The sequence below is a fragment of the Tachyglossus aculeatus genome, unplaced genomic scaffold, assembly GCF_015852505.1.
Source record: "Tachyglossus aculeatus isolate mTacAcu1 unplaced genomic scaffold, mTacAcu1.pri scaffold_162_arrow_ctg1, whole genome shotgun sequence".
Lineage (NCBI taxonomy): Eukaryota > Metazoa > Chordata > Mammalia > Monotremata > Tachyglossidae > Tachyglossus > Tachyglossus aculeatus.
In genome coordinates this window covers 263,050-277,555 of record NW_024044885.1, presented here as the reverse complement: position 1 = coordinate 277,555, position 14,506 = coordinate 263,050, and positions in this window count along the sequence as shown.

Sequence of the window (14,506 nt, the reverse complement as noted above, 5' to 3'; positions counted from 1 at the left end):
AATGCCCTCCCTCCACACATCCACCAAGCTAGCTCTCTTCCTCCCTTCAAGGCCCTACTGAGAGCTCACCTCCTCCAGGAGGCCTTCCCAGACTGAGCCCCCTCCTTCCTCCCCCCCTCCTCCCCCCTCCATCCCCCATCTTACCTCCTTCCCCTCCCCACAGCACCTGTATATATGTATATATGTTTGTATGTATTTATTATTCTATTTATTTATTTATTTCATTTATACATATTTATTCTATTCATTTTATTTTGTTAGTATGTTTTGTTTTGTTCTATGTCTCCCCCTTCTAGACTGTGAGCCCACTGTTGGGTAGGGACCGTCTCTATACGTTGCCAACTTGTACTTCCCAAGCACTTAGTACAGTGCTCTGCACACAGTAAGCGCTCAATAAATACGATTGAATGAATGAATGAATGAATGATGAGCATGATCATTCCCAGGTTCCCTGCCAGGGTGATGGCATACGTGAAGAGAAATACAATAAAGAGGATCAGATGCAGATCTGGAGAATCTGTCAGTGCTGTGAGAATGAAGTGAGACACTAATGTGTTGTTCCCGTCAGTCATTTTCCTCAACTTTTGAAATCTGCTGAAGGCAGAATAAAGAAAACAGTTTTGGTATTGATATTGTACATGAAAGCCATTGAGGACTCTGGTGCATAAAGAAAAAAGTGGATTAAAAGAGCATTAGTTCTGGTGAAATTTCTGATTAGTGTTGGGGCACTGAATTATTAAATTTCTCTCCCATGATTCGAGAATTGGAAATCATATAAAACTTATAGACTTTTCTGGTTTATTTGACATCTGCATATCTTTTTTATATAATTAAAATTATCAATCCATAAGAAAAGCTGTGAATTAGCTGTTGCAGAGATCAGGGCTCCACAACTGTGATTGCATTAAACTATGTTTCAACTCTAATGTTGATACCATGACAATCCAAGGTAAGAGGAGCTCTGCTTCTAAATATTAAGTTTTCTTTCCTAGTTGAAAAACAAATATGTTTTCTCTCAGTGATTGGAAAAGTCATAAAGGCAAAAATCATTGTTAAAAAGATTCCAATCATTGCCTTATAAATATAGTTCATGCACCCTCAAGATCAAATTTCTCCATTTCCAGGGCTCTCTGTCCCTCCCGCTCCAATCTCATTACATGCCAAAAGCAGTTTTAATCACTACAGAACAAAGTTTTGTCATTCTGGGATGGATAGGGAAAACAGTCAGATAGGTCATTTTCACTACTTATACATTTCCAAGTGCATTAGTCATATCTGATTCCTCCTTACCTGAAACAACAGCTTTTGAAGTTGAGTTTGTATAGGACCTATCCATCTATCTACCTATCTTCAGTTTATTTCATTCTTTTTGCTAATGTGAGTAGAACCCCGAATCCCCTAATATAATGCCCCAAACAAAAAAAATGATTTATTGGTTGTCATTCACTGACTATTAAAAAGGATTATGAAAGTGCCTGTATTATATTCAGTTTTACTGAATAGTCAGATTATTTCTCTTCCTAAATTAAAATAAAGAGCTTTTCTAATCAAATACGAGCCAGAAGAAGAAGAAAAAAAGTGGGCCTGGAAGGATTCTCATTATTCCAGTTTAATTCAAATACTTTCAAATGTGAGGCATCATGGTTCAGCAGAAAAAACAAAGATCCAGAAATATGAGGACACAGCTTCTAGCCCCAGATCTGCTTTTGACCTGCTGAGTGACCTTGGATAAGTCACTTAAGTCTCTCTGTGCCTTGGTTTCCTCATATATAAAATGGGAATAGTAATATCTGACTCTACCTCATAGAAATGGTTAAGAACAAAAGTAATGTGGAAATGCCTTGGTTAAAAATGCTATAGAAAAATACAAGGTTTTATAAGCCAATTCTTTCTTCACTGGGGATTACAATTTAAGTAGGTAACATCACTAAATTCTATGCATGGGAGAGTTTGTACTTTGATCAAATGGAAAGATGTAGATTGACATATTAATACAGGTCCTAGTTATCAGTTTTAGGTGAACTGAATGGGCATGGAATAATTCTAACATTGGCAAGAACAACCAGTAGTGAAAATATACAGGTTTAGGAGCCCCTCTTTCATTAATCTAAGGGATTATCTATTTGATTTTAATTTACTTATTCATACAAGTTTTACTTTCATTTTCACTCTGTTTTAACAACTGAATGTCATATTTCCTGAGTATATCTCCAAGATTCTAGTACCACGGTGGACATTTAAGTTGATGCTCAAAAGGTAATTTCAGAGCGAGCTATGCACATTTCAAATGTAATGACTCCTTTTCAAATGAACGGTGTGGAGTCAACATTCTAAATATGACTGACACTGGCAGAACAATTTTATTTTCAATTTGTAGGTACACGTATCTGCTCTATCCTCCTCTTCTTTCCCTCAGAAGATGAGGTGCTTCTTACTCTGGCCTCTCCCCAGAACTAACCTTTCAAGTAGTGTTAATGAAAGATTTTCCCCAATCCTGACTCCCCCTTTCTTTAACCCAATAAATACTCACTTAAATCATTCATTCATTCAATCATATTTATTAAGTTGGGGGAGATAGGGAAACTCAGAAGAGGTCTAAGTCTTAAGGACTTAGAGATGGATCTTTTAACTGCAGAGCTAATGAGCAAATAGGATTTGAATGAACTGTTAAAAAGAACTTTCCAAGCAGTTTCAGTGCTCTCTATTACACTTTAATATGCCTAAAAATATATTTCCCATTGAAAGTTGAGGCTGCCTAGAAATGTTAAGTGAAATGGACTCTTGGGTATTAGTTTTACTTTATTTCATCATTTTAGACTGTGAGTCCATTGTGGATAAGGAATGAAAATACCAACTCTGTTCTATTGTACTACCCCAATCCCTTAGTATAGTGCTCTGCACAGAGTAAGTGTTCAAAAAGTGTGATTGACTGACTGACTATTTTGTTTTGAATTTCCTTCTCATTACAATATGCTGCAACATGCTGCAAATGTTGTATCATTATGCTCATGCTATAAGCAGGGTTTATGAATGTTTAATTCTGAATCATAAGCCTCGTATTTTCCATTCACTGTGGTATTTGCTTCTGGGAAAGTTAAGCTCGGGGTACAGTGAATAGGTTAGCTTTAGAAGAATGAAGTGTAGCTGGGTAACCTGCACCACCATTACCACCACCTCCTCCTGTTCCTTCCCCTCTCTCCACTACCACTGGAGGAGGTGGTAATGGTGGTGGAGGTTCCCCAGCTACACTTCACTCTTCTAAAGCTAACCAATTCACTGTACCTCGATCTCATCTATCTCGCTGCTGACATCTCGCCCACATCCTGCCTCTGGCCTGGAAAATCCTCCCTCCTCCTATCTGATAGACAGTTACTCTCCCTCATTTCAAAGTCTTACCAGAAGTACACCCCTTCCCTGACTAAACCCTCTTTTCCTTTTCTTAGACTCCCTCCTGCATCACCCTGACTTGCTCCCTTTATTCATTCGCCCCTTCCAGCCCCACAGCACTTACGTACCTATCTATAATTTATTTATTTATATTAACGTCTGTCTCCCCTTCTAGACTGTAAGTTGCTGTGGCAGGGAATGTGCTTGTTATATTGGATCCTGTCAAATCCTTAGTACAGTGCCCTGCACACAGCAAATGCTCAATAAATGTGATTGACTGACTGCTGGGGTGGAGAGGGGGAAATAATAATAATAACAATAATAATGATGCATTTGTTAAGTGCTTACTATGTGCAAAGCACTGTTCTAAGCGCTGGGGAGGATATAAGGTGATCAGGTTGTCCCACATGGGGCTCACAGTCTTAATCCCCATTTTACAGATGAGGCAACTGAGGCACAGAGAAGATAAGTGACTTGGCCAAAGTCACATGGCTGACAAGCAGCAGAGCCAGTATTAGAACCCATGACCTCTGAGTCCCAAGCCCGTGCTCTTTCCCCTGAGCCACGGTGCTTCCCCTAAAGCATTTGAGATCCACACTGTGGAAGCCTAGGTCCTTCTTGGCCCTGCCTATTCCCTGAAAAAAATGCACTAGTGCATTTCTCCAACTCATCTCACTTCACATAAATTCCAAGGTCCTGGTTTTGAAATGAAGACTCCAAAGATTTTGACAGTGAAGATAGGTGCTCCATTTAACAACCACCCACAAAGCAGATGAGGCAACATAGCTCTTGTTATGGCTAAATAGACTACTGAAAATGCACTTCAGTCCTCCTCCCATTAGGGCATTTTACGATAAAGGCTGTTGTCCACTGTACAGTTTTCCCTCTTTCCATCCAATGCTATACTATTTAACTTTTGCCTGGGTTTCTGGGCACTGATATATTTCTCCATACTTATTCTTTGTCTGTCTTAAGCTGTTGAGTCATGTCCGACACATAGCAACATCATAGACACATCTCTTCCACAACACCCCAATTCCATCTGCAATCGTTCTGGTAGTGTTTCCCTAGAGTTTTCTGGGTAAAAATACAGAAGCAGTTTGCCATTACCTCCTTCCACGCAATAAGAGAGTCTCTGCCCCCGACTCTCTCCCATGCCTCTGCTGTCCAGCACAGGCGAGGTTTGACTTGTAGCAGATTGTCTTCCACTCACTAGCCACTGCCCAAGCTAGGAGTAATAATAATAATAATAATAACATTAAGTGCTTACTAGGTGCAAAACACTGTTCTAAGCTCTGAGGAGGTTACAATGTGATCAGGTTATCCCACGGGGGGCTCACAGTCTTAATCCCCATTTTATAGATGAGGTAACTGAGGCACAGAGAAGTTAAGTGACTTGCCCAGAGTCACACGGCTGACAATTGGCAGAGTTGGGATGGAATGGGTATGCCTCTGCTTTACTCAACTTCCCATAGTCGAGACAGGTAGAGTACTGGAAACTCTCAGGGTGCGACCCTGAGTGGGTCCATATTTATTACCTCCCCCAAACTAGGGCCAGGGACCATATTAATCATTCATACAATCATTTGATAGCGTGGTCTAGTGGAAAGCACAGGCCTGGAAATCAGAAGGACATGTATTCTAATCCTGGCTCCACCACTTGCCTGCTTTATGACCTTGGGCAAGTAATTTCACTTTTCTGTGCCTCAGATTCATCTCCCTATAAGAATCTACCCAGTGGTTAATTCAGTGACTCTACGCTTACTAAATGATTGTGATAATCATCCCAATTAGTACCTGTGCTCTTCAAATATCAAGGCGAATCTGGTGGACTCAGGTAAGGAGACATCTGATTCAACCAGTTTAGACTGAATATTTTTCACCTTTATTAGGCAAAGACTGAGAAATTCCTAAGGCTTAATATGAACCTATTCACCTAGAGAGTAGACTGATATAAGATTTTCTTTCTAATAGCATATAAGCAAGGGGGGCCAGAAGGTGTCCAAAGCTTATTGGAGAAATTCAGGTAGTGTATGAAGGTGTTATGTGCTGTAATAGGTTTAATTTTGTACCACTGAATGAGAGCAGATCACAGGATTACTTAACCAAATGTGTATGTGTATTTATTACTGTTGGAAAAGTATAGAAATATATCTGGCCAGTTAATTGTTGACATGATGAGCATTTACAAACTGTAATATTTAATTATTCAGGAATAAAAATACCTTTTGACAAAGACATGGATGATGATTGCACTTATAAGTTGCTATTTGTTTTGCTTCCTTACAATCATTATATTAATTAGACAAAATTGTCACGTTGACTCATGTCTACCAACGCTCTTATATTTTCTCCCAAATTCCTAGTACACTGCTGTGCACACAGTTAACACTTAATCAATATGTTTGATTGATTGATTGGAACAGAACGATGATTGCCTCTTTGTTATGTACCCATATGGACTGTACTTCCAACATCTGATATATACCCTAAAAATTCCTTTGGACCAAGCCCATGAATCTGTAGAAATCCTTGTTGAGCCCTCAATCATCTACAAATGTTTCCCTTGACATCACTGATTTTCACTTGTCTAGGAATTAGCAGCTTCAGTTTCATTTAGTATCCTTCATTTTTAATGTTTCAGTATTTTAATGGTATTTGTTAAGCATTTACTATGTTCCAAGCACTGAACTATGCACTGGGGTAGAGACAAGCTAATCAGTATGGACACAGTTCATATCCCATCTGGGGCTGGCAGTCTTAGTCCTTATTTTTCAGATGAGGTAACTGAGGCATAGAGAAGATAAGTGACTTGCCCAAGAACACACAGAAGACAAGTATCTGATCAATAACAATGCCATATTCAACTCTGTCCTCACCTTTGACAATATTTAACAATTTCAAGCATGGTCCCTTCTTAGTATTAATGTTTATAGACTTGAAGTGCTCTTGTTGTGATATTATGTTCCTATAACAAGAATGCTCTAAACCTTGGGGCAGAAACAAGATAATCAAGTTAACCTGCCCCACACGGGACTCACACCTGAAAAGGTAGGCAGGACAGGTCCTAGATGCAGATCTTTCGGGAACAAAAGTCACACATATACATTGGAGACAGAGGCAGAAGACCCCTTTTGGGCTTGGGAGTCAAAAGGACCTGGGTTCTAATCCCAGCTCCACCACTAGCTCCACCACGTGTCTGTTGTGTGACCATGGGCAAGACACTTAACTTCTCTGTACCCCAGTTACCTCACATGTAAAATGAGGAATGAAACTGTGACTTCTACTAGGGACAGGGAATGCATCCAAACTGTCAACCTTGTGTCCACCCCAGCACATAGAACATTGCTTAGCACATGGTAAGTGCTAAACAAATACCATTATCATCATCATCAATCATCATGTACTTCCCAAGCGCTTAGTACAATGCTCTGCACATAGTAAACCCTCAATAAATACGATTGAATGAATGAATGAATCACGATATTGAGTATGCAGAATAAGGTCAGGGAGCCAATAAGAAGCATGGAGGTTGGAGGAAATCATCTTGAGTGGGGGCTAATCTAGAAGACAATGAATTTTAGAAGAAAAGCCTTATGCAACACACCTCTGTTCCCTTCATTCAACAAGAATGTCCCCAACATTTAGTCACATAATACGTTGTCTGCCTGTTGCCCCACTGAATGGATTTTACAGTGAAGTCATTCAAGGTCAAGGTTTCGCTTCTTGGAGTTTCTGTGGTGAAGAATGCCATGAGGAGGGGGCAGTGGGGAATGAGTTCCCCCTGTTCCCCCTATTCTTGGATATTCCTAACGGAGGTTCAGGGAATTCTGGGCTCTTCTGAATAGCCCCAGACACAAGGCTGGGGAGATGGGGGCTCTGACCTGAGGGTTCTTACTGATGTTCTCCTTTCTAGGACCGGGTGAATTGCTGAGGCTGCCCCAGCTTCCCGCTGCTTCGAGCCAGGGAAGGTCATCAGGGTGGGAGCTGGTCCTAATGTCGTTTGAACCCTGCTTGGGCCACCCTGGAGAGACCAAGGGTAGCATCAGGAGATGGTTGTGGTGGCGGGACTCGGACCACACTGGCAGGAGCTCCAGAAGAGACCAACAGAGAGAAGGCCCACGGTGAGGAACAGAGGGAGGGAGGAGGGCACACAGAGAGTCTGGGCTTAAAATCCTAGACCAGAGCCCTCCTCCCGGGTCTCTGCCCTGATGACTTCCCCTTCCTTCTCCAGCAAGTGACTTCTGCCTGTGGCCCTGCTTCCAGCCACATCATTATAAGGCACAGATGAATCACCCTGCTCATAGCATTTTTCACCTCTTTATTTCTCAGGCTGTAGATAAGGGGACCACTATGGTGTAGAAAACAGAAGCCACGTGGTCCTTAACCAGAGAGTAAGATTTAGTTGGCTTTAGGTATGTAAAGATTAGAGTCTCATTGTAGATGGTGACTCCTGTGAGTTGGGAAGCACAGGTGGAGAAAGCTTTTTTTCTTCCCACAGTGGAGTTGATATTCAAAATGGCAGAGATAATAGCAATGTAAGAGACTGTAATCATTATCAGAGACATTGCAAGGGTGGAGCCAGCTAAGACAAAGATCATGATTTCCATGTTGTGTTTGTCAGTACAGGACAAAACCAATATCGGTGAGGTATCACAGAAAAAATGGTGCATTACATTTGTGTTGCAAAATGGCAGCCTAACTATAAACAGAAGACATCAGGGAGTTTGTAAAAGAAACTCCAAATAACCCAACCATAAGCCATATGCATAATCTTAAGGACATAACAGAGTAATGAAGCAGTGGGTTACAGAAAGCTACATAACGATCATATCAATCAATCAATCAATCGTATTTATTGAGCGCTTACTATGTGCAGAGCACTGTACTAAGCGCTTGGGAAGTACAAATTGGCAACACATAGAGACAGTCCCTACCCAACAGTGGGCTCACAGTCTAAAATCACAGTTTAAGATCATATGCCTTTGCAGAGAGGAAAAAGCATTCTGCTCCTGCCAAAGAAATGAAAAAAGTTATTTGGGCAAAGAGGCCAATGAATGAGGTTTTCTTCCTGGGTGTTAATAAATTCTCCAGGGTTTTGGGAATAATGGCTGTAGAGAAGCTCAGATCAATATAAGACAAACCTTACAGGAAGAAATACATGGAGCTGTGAAGCTGAGAGTCTTTCTGGATTACCAGGTTCAGCCCTAGGTGCCCCCGCCCCAAGAAATCATATAGATAGAGGGAAATACCATGAAAAGGACCAGTTGGGCTCTTGGAGAATCTGTCAGGCCCATGAGGAGGAAGTCAGCCATTCCGGTATCATTTCTTGCAGCCAGTGGCTTCAGCATCTCCCCTCTAATGAGAAATGAATATTGAAATTCAGGGGAAAAATGTTCCTACAGTTTGGGGGATATTAGGAGAATCAGTATCAATAGAGAAACGTACTTAGGGATGGATACTGCTATTTGATCTCATTTGGTTAGATATCTGCTTTGATAGAGGGAAGCCACAGAAGCCCAAGTTTTCCCTTCTCAGGCAACAGCGATGGGAGATGTTTATGTTCACTTTGAATGGAGAAAGTTTTCAATCCTGCAGAGTCATTGAACAACTACATAGATTTTAAGCAATGTTGCAATAATTCAATGGGTCAGACATGACTCGACAGCATAAGACAACAACAGATGGCTACACAACAGCCAGAGCACATCGAGTCCAGGAGGAAGCACTCATTACAGACTATGCCAAGAATTAAGTACGTATGGCCAAAAAACCGAGTGTAGGGAATGGTTTTCTATTTGAATAAGAAATTAGAGTCTGCGCAATAGTAGAGGAATAAAGGATATCGATGAATGCCAAGTTGCTGAGTTAAAGCACTTTGTAACCAGAGAATAGGTCACTTCTTTATTCTGTATTTTCCAAGAGCCTCATACAGTGCACCTCAACAAGTGGGCTCTCAAGAAATGCTACTACAGAAGTAGTGTGGCTCAGTGGAAAGAGCACGGGTTTGGAAGTCAGAGGTCGTGGGTTCTAATCTCAGCTCCACGACTTGTCAGCTGTGTGGTTTTGAGCAAGTCACTTAGCTTCTCTGTGCCTCAGTTACCTCATCTGTAAAATGGGAATTATGTCTGTGAGCCTCATGACAACCTGATTACCTTGTATCTACTTAGGACACTGCTTGGCACATTGTAAGCACTTAACAATAACCATTGTTATTATTACTACCAGTCCTACTCCTCCTCCTTCTCCCCCTCCTTTTCCTCCTTGTCCTCGTCCTCATCCTGCTTTTCCTCCTTTCCTCCTCCTCTTTATCCTCCTTTTCCTCTAATCCTCCTCCTCATGTCCTACAGCTACTGAGGAAGAAGTGCATGAGTTTGTGAAGATGTGAATCAGTTCTGATTAGGATGATCACTATGTGACTCCCCCAAATTTTAAATAGATGGATAGAAGCATTCTAAAGAGGATGACTAGCAGTTCAGATTATTTTTCAAATCCCAAGAGAGTAAATGTTTCAACATCAGTCACAATTTCCCCATCCATGGATCTCTATGCAATGTTATGCCTAGTCTTCTGAATAAAGATCAATCAATCAATCAATCGTATTTATTGAGCGCATACTATGTGCAGAGCACTGTACTAAGCGCTTGGGAAGTACAAATTGGCAACACATAGAGACAGTCCCTACCCAACAGTGGGCTCACAGTCTAAAAGGGGGAGACAGAGAACAGAACCAAACATACCAACAAAATAAAATAAATAGGATAGAAATGTACAAGTAAAATAAATAAATGAATAAATAAATAGAGTAATAAATATGTACAACCATATATACATATATACAGGTGCTGTGGGGAAGGGAAGGAGGTAAGATGGGGGGATGGAGAGGGGGACTAGGGGGAGAGGAAGGAAGGGGCTCAGTCTGGGAAGGCCTCCTGGAGGAGGTGAGTTCTCAGCAGGGCCTTGAAGGGAGGAAGAGAGCTAGCTTGGCGGAGGGCAGAGGGAGGGCATTCCAGGCACGGGGGATTACGTGGGCCGGGGGTCGACGGCGGGACAGGCAAGAACGAGGTACGGTGAGGAGATTAGCGGCAGAGGAGCGGAGGGTGCGGGCTGGGCAGTAGAAGGAGAGAAGGGAGGTGAGGTAGGAGGGGGCGAGGTGATGGAGAGCCTTGAAGCCCAGGGTGAGGAGTTTCTGCCTGATGCGCAGATTGATTGGTAGCCACTGGAGATTTTTGAGGAGGGGAGTAATATGCTCAGAGCGTTTCTGGACAAAGATAATCCGGGCAGCAGCATGAAGTATGGATTGAAGTGGAGAGAGACACGAGGATGGGAGATCAGAGAGAAGGCTGGTGCAGTAGTCCAGAACGGGATAGGATGAGAGCTTGAATGAGCAGGGTAGCAGTTTGGATGGAGAGGAAAGGGCGGATCTTGGCAATGTTGCGGAGCTGAAACCGGCAGGTTTTGGTGACGACTTGGATGTGAGGGGTGAATGAGAGAGCGGAGTCGAGGATGACACCAAGGTTGCGGGCTTGTGAGACGGGAAGGATGGTAGTGCCGTCAACAGAGATGGGAAAGTCAGGGAGAGGACAAGGTTTGGGAGGGAAGACAAGGAACTCAGTCTTCGACATGTTGAGCTTTAGGTGGCGGGCGGACATCCAGATGGAGATGTCCTGAAGGCAGGAGGAGATGCGAGCCTGGAGGGAGGGGGAGAGAGCAGGGGCAGAGATGTAGATCTGGGTGTCATCAGCATAGAGATGATAGTTGAAGCCGTGGGAGCGAATAAGGTCACCAAGGGAGTGAGTGTAGATTGAGAACAGAAGGGGACCAAGCACTGATCCTTGGGGAACCCCCACAGTAAGAGGATGGGAGGGGGAGGAGGAGCCTGCAAAAGAGACTGAGAAAGAACGACCGGAGAGATAAGAGGAGAACCAGGAGAGGACGGAGCCTGTGAAGCCAAGGTCAGATAACGTGTTGAGGAGAAGGGGGTGGTCCACAGTGTCAAAGGCAGCTGAGAGGTCGAGGAGGATTAGGACAGAATATGAGCCGTTGGATTTGGCAAGCAGGAGGTCATTGGTGACCTTTGAGAGGGCAGTTTCCTTGGAATGAAGGGGACGGAAGCCAGACTGGAGGGGGTCGAGGAGAGAGTTGTTGTTGAGGAATTTTAGGCAACGCGTGTAGACAACTCGTTCAAGGAGTTTGGAAAGGAATGGTAGGAGGGATATGGGACGATAACTAGAAGGTGAGGTGGGGTCAAGAGAGGGTTTTTTTAGGATGGGAGAGACATGGGCATGTTTGAAGGCAGAGGGGAAGGAACCAGTGGAGAGTGAGGGGTTGAAGATGGAAGTTAAGGAGGGGAGAAGGGATGGAGCGAGAGATTTCATAAGATGAGAGGGAATGGGGTCAGAAGCACAGGTGGCCGGAGTAGCACTTGAGAGGAGGGAGGAGAGTTTCTCTGAGGATACCGCTGGGAAGGATGGGAGAGTAGCAGAGAGTGTTGAGAGCCGGGGGGATGGAGAAAGGGGGGAAGAGACTTTGGGGAGGTCGGACCTGATGGATTTAATTTTGTTAATGAAGTAGGAGGCCAGATCGTTGGAGGTGAGGGAAGGAGGAGGGGGAGGAACCGGGGGCCTGAGAAGGGAGTTGAATGTACGGAAGAGCTGGCGGGGGTGATGGGCATGGGTGTCAATAAGGGAGGAGAAATAGTTTTGTCTGGCAGAAGAGAGGGCTGAGTTAAGGCAGGAAAGGATAAACTTGAAGTGAACGAGGTTGGCATGGTGTTTAGACTTTCGCCAGCAGCGTTCGGCAGCTCGAGCATAAGAGCGAAGGAGGCGGACAGTGGCAGTGATCCAGGGCTGTGGGTTAGTGGTGCGAGAGCGGCGAAGGGAAAGGGGAGCAAGTGAGTCTAGCTGAGTAGAAAGGGTAGAGTTGAGAGCAGTAATCTGATCATCAAGACTGGGTAGAGAGGAGAGGGCGGCGAGGTGGGGTGTGAGGCGCTCGAAAGATGGGTGGAGTCCAGAGAACGGAGATCTCTGTGAGGGAGTAATACGGATTTACAGGGAAAAGGAGTGTGAGTGAGGAGGCAGGTGAGAAGATTATGATCAGAGAGAGGGATCACAGAGTTGGTGAGGGTGGACACAGTGCATCGGTAGGAGATGATGAGGTCGAGGGTATGACCAAGTTGGTGAGTGGGTGAGGTGCGGTGGAGGAAGAGGTTGGCAGCATCAAGGAGAGAGAGAAGGCGGGCGGCAGAGGAGTCGTTAGGGATATCCATGTGAATATTGAAGTCTCCGAGGATCAGAGTGGGCATGGAGAAGGAGAGAAGGAATGTGAGGAAGGGGTCAAAGTCGTTAAAGAAGTTGGAAGTTGGGCCGAGAGGGTGGTAGATGACGGCTACAAGAATCTGGAAGGGGTGGCAGAGGCGAATAATGTGGGCTTCAAAGTAAGGGAAGGAAAGGGAAGGGGGAGGAGGGATAGTGCAAAAGCGACATTGGGGGGCGAGAAGGAAACCAACACCTCCTCCTTTTCCGGTGAGTCTGGGGGAGTGGGAGAAGAAGAGGCCTGCACTGCAGAGAGCAGCAGAAGAGACTGTGTCGTCCGGTGATAGCCATGTTTCAGTTAGGGCGAGGAGGAGTAGAGAACTGGAAAGGAAAAGGTCCAGGATGAAAGGGGTCTTACTTAAAACGGAGCGGGGGTTCCAGAGGCCACACTTGGCATCAGCTGTCGAGGGTGGGGAGGGAGGGGGAAGGGTGCAAGGGGTGGGGAGTGTTTGGATTGGGATGAGTTGGCGGGGGCCTGTGCGGGGAGAGTGGGAAGTGGGGTGGCGATGGGAAAGGAGAACTGGGATGGGGTGGGTGCGGGGAGAAGGGGAGGGAGGGGGCCGGGAGGGAGAAGCGGAGGACCTGCGCTGGTACAGAGGAATCCTTGGTAGGGGGTGAGGGGGAGTGGTCTTGGTGGGTGAGAGGGAGGGAAACAGCTGGGTGGGAGAGGGGAAGGGGAAGGTGAGGAATGGGAACGGCAGTTGGGAGCAAGGGAACTGAAAGTTCATGGTGAGGTCAGCAGGGCGAGTGACAGTACAGCGGGGGTTAACAATTGAGATGCAGAAGCAATAAATCAGTAGCAATGATAAAAGTAGATGACGGCATCACAGGGTGTAGTTAAGCAATCAATATGCTATGGCAATAATAGAATTGGCAGATAATGATGCCACAGAGAGCAGATACAAACTTTTAAGAGCTGGAGTAGGGTGGGCCAGTTAAGGGGGGTCAGGGAGCAGAGATACCTGGGGAGGGGAGCGAACAGTCAACTAGCATGGGAGGGCTGAGTAGGTGTGATAGAGGTTGTTGTTAATGTAACATGTAACATGGTGCTAACATGGTGCTAACAAGGTGCTAACAAGGGCTTTTTACCTGGGGGCGGGCGGGGGGAGAGTCAGTCAGGACCGGACCGGGAAGGGGGGGGGGGGATGAGGGGCACTTTACGGAAGGCTTCCTAAGTGGGGGGGGTGGAAGCACGGGGGGCGTCCGTGGGGGCGCTGAGATGGCGGGTGGGTGGGCGGCCGGGCCTCTCGGGAACGGAGTCCCGGGCGTCAATGGCGGTGCTCTGAGGAGAGGATCCTTCCAGGAGCGGCAAGGCCGCTTGGTGTGATGGCGGGCGGGCCTCTCGGGAACGGAGTCCCGGGGGTCTATGGCGGCGCTCTGAGGAGAGGATCCTTCCGGGAGCAGCAAGGCCTCGCGGTGTGATGGCGGGCGGGCCTCTAGGGAACGGCCAGAGGAAAGGCCAGAGGAAAAATTGAAACACAATTCCCAGAAAAGAACACCTAAAAGTACATCTGCTATTTAAAAAAATAATGCAGGGATAAGTACCTTACTAACAACACTAAGAAGAGAATAGTTATGTCCCCTACAGGTCTCTAATCCCTTTTTGTGACTGTTGGGCCATTGGATACTGAAAAGAGGGGGAGTTGAAAGTGCAGTGACATTTTCACCTATGGAGACTCCTATATGTTGCTAAGCCAGCTGTACTGAAGATTCACTAAAGTAAATGCTGCCTACTGTCATTTTCAAAATTACAAATAATTCTATGGATGCCAATTAAAATGTTTAAAGCCCAGTTGATTCTTCCT